This window comes from Mchenga conophoros, linkage group LG17 (genome assembly GCF_057382185.1).
Source record: "Mchenga conophoros isolate Kocher_MC1m ecotype Shallow Benthic linkage group LG17, M_conophoros_male_GT1.1, whole genome shotgun sequence".
NCBI classification, from domain to species: Eukaryota; Metazoa; Chordata; class Actinopteri; order Cichliformes; family Cichlidae; genus Mchenga; species Mchenga conophoros.
This window is the reverse complement of record NC_140542.1, coordinates 4,577,448-4,587,797: the sequence shown is the minus strand read 5'-3', so window position 1 is coordinate 4,587,797 and position 10,350 is coordinate 4,577,448. Positions and strand designations below refer to the sequence as shown.

The following is a 10,350-nucleotide window of genomic DNA, read 5'->3' as shown; positions in this document are numbered from 1 at the left end:
TGCTTATCTTGTGTATTTGTGTGAGGGTGAATTGTAAAAGCCGCTCCTAGTGCATTAGCTGAGAGCTTAGGCACTCGTGGGCTGAAGCGGAAGGGGTGAGCTGCCTTTTCTTTTGGAATCGTTTTCTCCTGTTTTCTTGGTCAGGGAGCGAGGGATAGCTCTGTCATTTGTTTGTTCTTTTTCTTTCCTAGGGTTTAGTTAGTCTTTGCTGGTGGGTCTTAGTTGGTTTTGTTTATTATTTTGGCTTGGGCTCACCCTGGAGCTATGCTTCTTGTCCTTAAATAAAATCACCTTTTTTTTACTCACAACTGGTTTGGATGTTTGGCTTGGGAATCAGGGCGGGGATTTGTATCTCTCTCCTCCAACCTTATGTGCGTCCCTACACGCCTAGATTAGGGGCGTAACATAAATGGAGTTCTCACACGAAACAAAGTATAGCTTTTTATTTTGTGAATAACTTAAAAATCTTAGCTCACATAGCTTTAAAACTGTTTGCTCAACGGGGATATTGAATTCTATAAGATAAAGCCATAAATACGTATATCTGAGTTTCCTATCAAAAGTTACAGCTGTCTTCATGAAGTTGTAAACCCTTTATTTCGCCGAGACAGTGCGTTTCTGACTTTTACATGCATTTGAATGGAGTTCTCGCACGAAACAAAGTATAGGCTTTCATTTTTTCAATAACTGGAAGCTCTTGGCTCAAACAGCTGCAAAACCTGTTTCCCCAGCACGGAGATGCTGAATTGTATAAGGCAAAGCCATATTGATGTGTGTCTGAGCCTTCTATCAAAAGTTACAGGTAACTTCAAGCTGTACAAAAACACTTTATTTCGCCGAGACCGTGCGTTTCTGACTATTACATGCATTTGAATGGAGTTCTCGCACGAAACAAAGTATAGGTTTTCATCTTGTGAATAACTTGAAAATCTTAGCTCACATAGCTTTAAAACTGTTTGCTCAACACGGGGATATTGAATTCGATCAGATAAAGCCATAAATACGCATATCTGAGTCTCCTATCAAAAGTTAGAGCTGTCTTCATGAAGTTGTAAACGCTTTATTTCGCCAAGACAGTGCGTTTCTGACTATTACATGCATTTGAATGGAGTTGTCGCACGAAACAAAGTATAGGTATTCATTTTGTGAATAACTTGAAAATCTTAGATCAAACAGCTGCAAAACCTGTTTGCTCAACACGGGGATATCGAACTTTAAAAGATAAAGCCATAAATATGTTTATATGCGTCTTCTATCAAAAGTTACAGCTGTCTTGAATGAAAGCATTATAGCAGCTTACCTCGATCATGTGGTAGAACAGACACATGGGCCACCTACGTGTCCTTCTACGGCAGGAGTAGTTGCCACAAACCTGCAAAACAAAAAGAAATGATCAGGTGACATGAACAGATTTATACAGCCATAAGCAAGAGATTCTTCCTGCCTGTGGGCGTCAAACTGGACCCCCCCCCCCCCCCCCCCCCCCCCTCCTTACTGTAACTATCAAAACTATCATAGTCTAAAACTATCATCTCATATCAAAACTATTATAATCACATTATCTGACTTTATCAGTTATAACAATGAGAAACGGTAAACAATTTGGCAAATAAATTACTTATAATTGTGCTTACCTGGTCCAAATGATCCACAGTCCCTTTGCATTTGTTATAATCCAGGATGATGTGGGGCTTTCTCTTCCCAGAGTCCTGGACTTGTAGCTCACGGTGCCTGGTGCTCAATAAGACAACCTTTTTTCTTTGCTTGGGGATGTAGGAAACCACAGCCTTGCCCCCCCCCTAGCGACCTGGACGGGAGAGACGATCATCGAATCTTACTGCCCGATTAATTTGCTCAAATCATTTTTTTTTTGACATGGTAGCATGAAACAGAAGAGCCCTGTCTCCCCATTTCACAGGCTTGTTGTCGTTTCATGTTGAGACCTGTACAGGCCAGCCAGCATCACAAGCCCCATGTAAGCCTGCAACTCCTCATCTATGTCCTTCCAGTCTTTTACTGACCTGTTGCCCCTGCAGGTTGGTGAAATGCAGGATTAGCTGCATAATGTCCTCTGCAAAAAAAAGATGGAAAGTGCTCACAGGGCTGCTGATCCTATACGAATTGCATAATGGGTTGGTCCTGGGGTTAAAATGGGGGGAGGAAAAAATGGCAGGACCTCTTCGTGTGTGGGTTGCCACATGATTTCTCCATTTTTAGATCTCCACTGGCCATCCTCCAGTCTTGTCTCTTCCTCCTGCTCTTCTTCCTCCTTCTCCTTCTCCTCCTCCGCACATGAGCTGCAAAGCTCCTCGGTGCCTGGCAAAAATTCTTCTTCGCTGTCAGAAGTATCTCCACTGCTTGTGGAGAGTGCAAAACTGCAGCAACAGCCTCCTCTAAACTGAGTGCACGCTTCATTGTGTCTGTGCAGAAATGACCACTCAGACCAGGCTGCAAAGTATTCTCATAGACTTCAAAGGTGCACCTGAATAAACATGCTATACCATACATCCAATAAGAGAGAGGAGGCACACTCTTGATCAAGAAAAAACATAAGCGCACGCCTTTGATCTCCCCCCCCCCCCCTCTCTCTCTCTCTCTCTCTCTCACACACACACACACACATGCACATACATACATACACAATACCATTTTATGGTGGTTAGCTGTTTTATTGTCATGCATTTTACAAGGTAAGATAACCATGTCCTGCATTCAAAACCACTGAAAATGTCTATGGTGGTGCTGTGCCTAATATTGTGCTGGTGTATGCTGGGTAATCGCACAGCTAGCGACTGGGTGACTTTATTCACCCGCTTCGGCTGTTGTATATCCCCTAGATATGGACCATCTCCTGCTAGATTGTTCAGAAGGTTGTTATCATCCATCCAGATGGAGGATCACTAACAGGAGCGTGGGAAGACTCCAGAATCCACTCTGGCTGCAATCCGGTGGCTACAGGAGTGTGTACAGGTAAGACCGTTTAAACGGACAGCATTTATAGAATGACTATTAAAAGTCAGACCAGCGAGTGTCAATAATGTTAATGTGGTTATGTTAGTAATACACCGAGTGCTAATATAACAGCTTTAAGATGCATTTGTAGATGTTATTACGTGTTTTACCGTCTTTATGGTGCTAGCTTAAAGTTACGGTGTAAACGTTAGCTTATATTGGAGTAAAGCTGTTACTGTTTAAACGATGTTAGCACAGAAATATTAGCTTCTGTCATGACTGACGAAGTTACTAGTTAATAAAGTTTCCAGTAAAGTGTTTAATCGCAGCCACAGACTGACAGCAAATATCTCGATTAGCTTCAGTGCATCTGTAATAAATATGTGCAAGTTTCAGTGCTTCGTTTAAACTGTATGATACTTATACTGACCCAGGGTCAGTGTAAAATACAATCCTAGCTGTGTGAACAAAGCCTGGCTCCTTTAATCCTGCATGAAAAACCTCAGGATGCAGGCTATTATTACTCTTTCCTGCTGGCACACCTGTCACACCTGAGAGTCAGCTAGAAACTTACAGTGACGTGGACATCATGCAAAGACTGCCAGACTCTGTAATACTGCAAATGATCAGTGACTCAAGTTAACACTAAACTTTAAACGGTACCTCTGTGTCTCTGTGTGCTGAACATTTAGGATTGAGTCAGGCTGCATCTGTGTTAGTCCTCTGACAGACTGGTGACCTGTCCAGGTGTGCTCTACCTATGACTACTGGGACAGGCTCTAGCTCCTGTAATAGAAATTTTATGTTATTCTCATTTAAAGCATTTAAGTGCTTATGCATATGCTTAGTTGTGACACTGTTATAGACTGTTCAATGAAGGTTTCTAAAACTAGATGAACTTACTTCAGCAGTTTGCGAAAACAACTCCCTTTACAGGTGCTGATAACGTCAAGGGCACAAAACAGCATAACCATTGATCCGTTAGGTTTCATAGCGAGACACGTGAAGTGGCAGAGCTGACATGACTGAACTGTGATGTTTGATGTGTGTTTGCTCTCCTGTTCACAGTAATAAATAGCATGATCACAGCTCTTTCTGTGTTGCAGACTTTATTTAAAAAATTCCATGACATCTACTATAACTGAACCAACCTGGTGCTCTTCATTTATGGAGGCTGTTGAGTCTGAATGTTGGATGTTGTGTATCTCGTGTTCTCTGGGCTTTGTTGTCCTCAGTCTTTTTGCAGGATCAGAAAACAAAACCGGGAGGCGCGTAAATGTTTCTTCTCCATGATGTTTCTTCAAATGTTTCTTCTGGATGATGATATGACCGTGACACGGGATGCCACCTTTGGTCTTGTGACGAAGCAAAGCTCAGGAAGAAGTGTGATTAAATGGTACCCACATGTTGAGAAGGATGTACAGGGCACCTGCAGCCAAATCCAAGCTTCAGCTTAGTTGTAGTTGCAGAATGCTATAGGACTGAGACATCTAAGGCATCAAATGTTTGATTAAACGGATGAAAAAGAGAAGTTTTTTCCCTATAATTATCACTTCTTAAAATCTGTAGCAACTTCAAGTCTGTCAGCATGCTGAGCATGCTCAGAATGTGACAATATATTTTTGTTCAATATTTAATTTCTTTCAGTTGCAATTGTTAAATGAAAAAATATATATTCTTATAATTTAGCAAACGAATTTATAAAAAAAAAAATACATATATCTGTATTAGTTTTAGTAAATTAATTTGACACCTGTATTGAAAATACCATATTGTATTCATACAGAATCAGTATGGTATCATTGTTTGTCTGTTCACTGATTGTTGAAGCTAAGAGCTACTTTGATCTGTTTAGATCTAAAGTATCCAAAGTTGAGTTCTAATGTTTCTTCACCCCTGTGTGTGTGATATGTGATTTCCTACATGCTGGCAGAGCAGAGCAGCAGTTTGTGCTCACAGATGGTGACGGTGTGGAGAGACGGTGGTATTTCCTCAGAAGAACCAGCAGAGTCACAAAGGACACCAGTCCATCTCACCACCTTGACTTGCTGACTGATGTTCGTCTACACTGCACAGAGGAAATCAACTGACCGAGGTTTGTCCAGTGACGTGTTATGAAATGTATATTTGTTTTATGCTTACAGATATGTTTTTCTTGACAGAGGCTCTGCAGAGGTTAGACAAAGCAGAGAAAACATGTGCTTTACATTTTACTGTGATTTATTGAGATATTTGTTGCCTGATGTTCAGCAGGAATGGAGAAATAGAATCAAAGGGAGATGTTTTTCCTGTTTTTGTAATGATGTAAGTAAATCTTCAATATTATTTATTTGCTTGGTTATATTAGGAGCGTTTCTGAGTGAGGGGGAGAGGAGTCATCATCCAGGTAAAGTGACATGGATCAGTGGATACACTTGTCTCCCCTTTAAAGGAGACGATCCAAGTCATCCTTAAATGTTAGCGCTTTCAAATACACAAACATTTTTAAAGGACAAAAATGAACATCCAACTTTGACTGTAATACAAAATAAATCTTTGCATGTGTGTTTTCAAACTCTCAGATGGGCAGTATATCAGTCTTGGACTGTCTAACCTGCCGGAGCAGCACTGAATGACCACCGCACGAGCATGTTCCTGCAACATTCAGCATCTGATCCTTCATCTGTGTGCTTCTGCTTTTGGTAAGTAGAGTTACCCAACTCCAGTAACTCTAAACACATGCCATCCATTTCTAACGGCCTGGTTACTTCCTGTCAGTTACTTTAGAAACCATGTGGTCACCTGACCTAACACTGTTTCTTCTTCTTCTCCTTAATGTTGAAGTGTCAAATGTCAAACAGCTGGAGAGGAAACTACACCAGTGTACTGGGATGTTTCAGCAACACGTGCCAGATGCTGTTCCTTCATGGTGACATCACCAGAGACAGTCCCGCCCACCTCAGGACCCATTGATTATGATGATCTGATCCATCAAACCCCCAGCAGGTGAACTTTATTCATGACATAACACCGCAACAATGTAAAAAATTAAACAGCAACAGTCTAAATGTAAAGTGTATTCTAAAGTCCTCTTCAATAAATTGTATGCAAAGAGTCATTCAGGTCACTACAGAACCCAGAGTCTTCATCATTAAATCTCTGGTTGCTTCAATTTTTCTATCCTATATCAGATATTTTAAAGGTTAGCTTAGGTAAAGTTCCATTCTCATGGTGAGGCAAAGTGCTTTATGTGTGTGTGTGCCCGTGTCATGAACGGCTATAAAAGGCAAAGAACAAAGAACAAAGACTCAAGTGACTCAAGTTAACACTAAACTTTAAACAGTACCTCTGTGTCTCTGTGTGCTGAACATTTAGGATTGAGTCTGCATTGACTTTATTTATTGAGACTTTAATGTGCTAAAAGCAGGTTGAAGACAGCTCAGAAACATTTGAAGATTAAAATTTAGCATTATGGCTGCTGGTGGTTTGTAAAGCCTATACTCAGCTGTAGTTTTTGTTACTAATTTATGTTTGTTGTTGTTTAACACAGATTTCAGAAGAGCAAATATGCTTAATAGTTTAACTAGATTTCATTTGTCAGTGTGGGACTGCTGAGTCACCTGAAGAACTCATTTCATTCATTCTCCACATGATGTTCATATACAGAAATGTTTCACAGGAACTGGTTCCTCCCAAACTGTGAACTAGTGTGTTTCCATAGATTATCTCTGTATGAATGTACTTTTAAATGAAGGCAAGTGTTTGTCCTTTTTTGTTCCTCAGTTACAGTACGTGATATCTTGATATCAGGCGGTCAACACTGGGGGAAGACAAGAAGTAGACGTACTTCCAAGAGGGAGCTGCAGTGAGGACACAGCCAGGTCACTGAGGTCAGAGGTCAGAATCTGAAACAGCTCAGGTTTATATTTTAGGGGTTATAAAAAATCAAAATGTATTTATGAAGAAACCTTTAAATAATAGTCATAATTATGATTATTATAAGAAATATCAAACATTTAAGTGGATTTTCTGTTACACATGTTGTATTAGCCCTGCAATAAACTGGCAGCCTGTCTTTGTCCTGTATCAGCTGGGATAGGCTTCATCCTCCCGCAACCCTGAATTGGATACATTGTATTCCAATTATGTAATCTGATCATTTACAAACTCAAGGTATCTAATCAAAATGTAAGTAATAATTATAAAATGGGAAAGCAGAAATAAGTGTGACATAAATGTAAATGTGTTAGCTGACATAGAGGACAGCTACATGTAGTCTGAAAAACCTTTGTTGTCAAGTTTGCAGGTATATCAGCACGAGACATTCTTACATAGAAGAGTCTGTTAAAGTCTCTAACTCAGCGAAGCATTATTGGTCCCGTCTGTTTGGATAAATATAGTAAGTTGATGTTTGTCCATTTATTGACACATTTTCTTAAGTGCTTATCCAGTTCAGGATCACAGTGGAGCTGCAGCTGGATATGTTCATTAAATAAACCTTACAAAAGTTAACAATAAACCTGCATCCATGTACGTTGTTGTCCACAGGATAAGAAAATCAAACTGGAACACTGTGGAACATGTTAATAAATGTTTGTGTGTTTATGCCTGTGTCTTTCACAGGAGGCGCTGGAAGGTTTCCCTAATAGTTCCTGGTGAATCAAAGCAGAACCATAAAGGTTGCTGGATTGCATGATGGCCTTACCCCTGAGCAGTCATCCTGTTAAAGGAGGAACCAGTTAGAAGCTGTTTTCAAAGTAGCTGAGCAGATTTCATCTCAAGTAAGCGATTAACTGTTTGTTCATCTGTTCTGCCACTTAAAGAGCATTTAAGGACGTCTTTTGAGTGTCCAGCTGAATTAATTCTACTGGCTCTCATGGTCATTTGTTATTATAGACATATTTTTCATGTTCATCCAGCTATTTAGTAAATTCTATCTATTTAGTAATATCCGTCAGCTATAAAATGTAATATAAATATAAAAAATATCTAAATATCTCCTGCACTTTATATTTTAATGATGTAAGTCTGTTATCGTGTTACATTAGCATTCCTCACATATCAATGAGATGCTGTACAGTACAATCCTACTGACGCAGCAGAGGGATAACGACGGCTATTCAACATCGTTACACGACACATTCGAGCTGCATGACACAGACAAAGTGACTAAATCATCTTTTTTATGGTTTATTGTCTTCAAACCAGCAGACAAAGCCGATTGCAGAAGATTTCGGAGAAGAACTTCAGGCCGTGTACTGAAAAGGTATTTTTTTCTTGTTATCAAAAGACATTTGGAGTGGCAGCTTCTGCAACTGGTTGCACTAAAGTACAGCTTACAGTCTAAGAAACCACAGTGTTGATATTCAGCACAAAGAGAAAAGCTCACTTGTTTGAATTTATTTACAATAATAGTTTTATAAATTCTGAATGTAAACATCTTTTACAGCTTTGATATTGTTTGACACTAGATATCAGGTTTAATTTAAAGGTTTCTGTGTCCCAATGAGCCATTTACACTGACCAGTGTTTCACTTTAACTGTAACACATTCATTATTTAGTTCCAACATTTCTAAGAGAAATAACTGAATGTAAAAAATGGCAGCCCTCAGGCCAGGTTTAATTGATAGAGATATATGCATGCATTGTGAAATTTATGTATCACATATAATTGTTATTCACCTAATCATGGCATACCCACCCCTTCCTCCCTAGTTAACTGCAACCCAAAATAACAACCCGTTCTCACTCCCAAAGCGTAACATTTTACGCTAGGTGACAAATCGTCACCATATTACGTTTTCGGCTACCCACCACGTTCCTAAATGACGACCTCGGAAAAAGAGGAAATATGAGAACCGTCTGGACTGAACCTACACATGTTCGCTCTTTTTCTTCAAATCGCTTAGAAACACGCTATTTAACATCATTAAAGTCCTGGTTAAGGTCAGGAATAAGGTTATGGTCAGGGCTAGGGATAAGGTTAGGTTTAGGGCTGGAATACAGGGCTGGAACGTCTACTACCGCGGGAGCGTCATTGCACTGGATTCCAGCCATAACCCGCCGCGTACCATAAGAACGCCGAAGGTCTCCTTTCGCGTTCCTCAGGAACGCCGCGGGACGTGACAAAACGTCGACATGTTACGCCTCGGGAGTGAGAACGCTCTGAAAATAACTAGTGGGGCTATTTACACACTCACAACCAGTGTGGGGTAAAAAGAGCCACCAAAAAGCTGTCAGCCACAGATGTGCTAGAAGAGTTAGAAACTCTACTTATGGAGAAACTTTCTAAGTCTAACAGGGGACAGGTACTCCTGCCCAAATAACATGATATAACCCCACATACAGCCCAGCCATAAAATGAACCAAGTCATTTAATTAAAGACAGCATGGGACCAAATGCATGTAACCAGCCTGCACCAACCTGGCATTTCTTCCTCCTGAATTAAATGAATGAATGGATGAAAGTTAAATGACTACAAACCTAAAGCCACTAGTTCCCACACTGGAGCTCCCTGACACTGTGTGTTAACCGTATTTAGCTTGTATCAACAGTTGTAACAGGCTAAGCCACTTGAGACACTGCATTGAATTTGTTCCTGTCTTAATGATTTCAGCTGACTGGTTTCAACTCAGATGTTCTGCTTTTTCCTTTCAGTAGATCAAATCAGCTCGTGCTGCTTCTGCTTCCAATTTAATGGCAAGAAGAAGAAGAAGAATGCTTCAGCGAAGTGGCGTTCATGGTCTCAGTGAACAGTCATGGTCACACACTGCATGTGGTTTTAAAAGCAACATGTCTGTTCAGTACAACGATCGAGATGTGTAATATTAGTGCAGCTACGGTTTGTTCTTGAACATCAGTTCTGTTTTCTACTTTGATCACTTAGACCAAAAAAGTGTTGTTTTCAGATTCTTTCTTTTAAATCTATAAAGCACCTGCTCATTTTTTATTACAATTAGTTTCACATAAATGTTAGTTTTTCCTTTATGATCTTTTAATGCTTACACTACACTGTACACATTAGAGACATTTCTGTTACCTGTTTCTGTTGACTCAGAGTTGTGAAATGTTCTTTTATTTAATGCACAATATGAAGTTCATAATTTTCTTACAAATAAAACTCTAATGACAAACATGAACAGCTGTGCTTATTTCTGAGACATGAGTTTTTGAATGTGTTTAGACAGTGTGCATCTGTAATCTGAAACTGTAATGGTGAACCTGAGGTGATGGTCAACAGAAGGCTAATATATATCAATATAAAACAATATTGAAGTAATGTCTTTACCCCCTGCAGAGTGTGGACGCTGTGCACTCAATCACCTTATTCACTGTAGTAAACATGCACCGCTAGCTCAAGTGACTGACTGTCTCCATGGTTACATCGTATATTATTAGCTATGTAAACAGCTTCCAT

The 10,350-nt window shown here is 39.9% G+C and overlaps 1 long non-coding RNA gene across 6 annotated transcripts; it reads left to right on the top strand.

Annotated features, from left to right (window-relative positions):
* The first annotated feature begins 2,888 nt into the window (after nucleotides 1-2,888).
* LOC146554921 (uncharacterized) lies at nucleotides 2,889-10,060 on the top strand. 6 transcript variants are annotated; one of them, XR_014889273.1, is made up of 9 exons: nucleotides 2,889-4,348; nucleotides 4,886-5,047; nucleotides 5,300-5,408; nucleotides 5,514-5,633; nucleotides 5,776-5,937; nucleotides 6,715-6,828; nucleotides 7,555-7,712; nucleotides 8,140-8,197; nucleotides 9,591-10,060. It is a non-coding gene; the product is annotated as an uncharacterized LOC146554921 (long non-coding RNA). The 6 variants fall into 6 exon arrangements; XR_014889272.1 differs by having other exon boundaries at nucleotides 2,892-4,348; nucleotides 4,891-5,047; nucleotides 5,300-5,338; XR_014889271.1 differs by having other exon boundaries at nucleotides 2,892-4,348; nucleotides 5,300-5,338; nucleotides 6,715-6,821.
* The last annotated feature ends 290 nt before the right edge of the window (nucleotides 10,061-10,350 follow it).